The sequence below is a fragment of the Leishmania donovani genome, chromosome 7 (assembly GCF_000227135.1).
Source record: "Leishmania donovani BPK282A1 complete genome, chromosome 7".
NCBI lineage: Eukaryota > Euglenozoa > Kinetoplastea > Trypanosomatida > Trypanosomatidae > Leishmania > Leishmania donovani.
In genome coordinates, this window is record NC_018234.1 from 444,028 (window position 1) to 445,263 (window position 1,236).

Here is a 1,236-nt window from a genome sequence, read left to right on the forward strand (position 1 = left end):
CAGGACCCTGGGCGCGGCCCGCCCGGATCCAGGCGTGCAGTCCACGGGAGTGTCGGTCTGGCGCCGATGACGGGGCATTTATGGGAAGGGACGGGAAGAGACAAGCAGAGCCGGTGGGACGCATGGCCTCGACGGCGGAACGGCTTGTCCTCCACGACCAGGATTCAGCCGTAGTGCGACAGAGGTTGATGGAGTGTAGCTGTATGCGCATATATGTGTTGGCTTGTTCGTGGTATAGGATGTCAGGCCGAGCGAAGAAAAAGAAAAGAATGGATCGATCGCGGACTTCCCCGTGGTGCCATTATCGTTGAGGGCAGGCCAGCGCTGGCAATCCTTGAATGGTGGCCTGTATTTCGGTGGGAGGCGTCTGTGATATGTATGTACTCCATCTTGCCTTCCTGGAGGGTGGTGGCGGAAGACTGGAAGGGTATTGCAGCGGCATAGTCGTGATGTAAAGGAGTGGTTGCACACTCCTATTTTCGCTCCTCGCCGAAGTGTGGAGGGAGCTGGTTGAGAGTAGAAAAACGTGCGCTCCTTGCTGCCGCTCATGCGTTGGCTAGCGACTTGCTCTCTCCACTGCACTCGCACGCGTGCCATCCCATCGGCTTATCGCTCGACACACGTCTTTCTTCTGTGGCGCTGCGGCCTCGAACTCCCCACTATCAGCACTTCCATGCGTTCTAGCCCGAGCGCCGCGGCCCGGCGCAGCTGCGGGGTAGTGTGAGGGACCCCCTGAGTCGGATAAGGAAGAACTGTTTTTTTTTTCCGCCTCTACACAGGAAAGCTCCTTACGACAGTGAGTCGGCTTTGCTCATTCTCATTGTGCGCATCATGCGCGTCATCAGGGCAATGAAGGCGCGTTGGCGTGCACGCTAGCAGAAGAAAATGCAGCCCCGTCGCGCGTCGTCTTCCCGCCTGGCAAGCTTCCACCCCTGTGAGCACCGCATTATCGTCTCTGGTACGGCCGATCACCGGACCACCCGACAGGCAGCCCGGTCTTCCGAGTTTTTTGAGGGTTCTTGCGGCTGGCTCTGCTCCTCGGCGCGGAGAGGGCTGCCAGGACCTTCGTCCCGCTAGTGCCTCTGCTGCCTAGTCCGCCCTTCACCCCCTGAAGCCGTGCAAGACGGCGTCTGAATTCGCCTGCTGCCGGACTCGGTGCACCCAACATGCTTGACGGTGGCGGTCTCTGTCGGGGTGGTGACTGGTGAAGCGATGAGCCTAAAACACTCGTTCCGT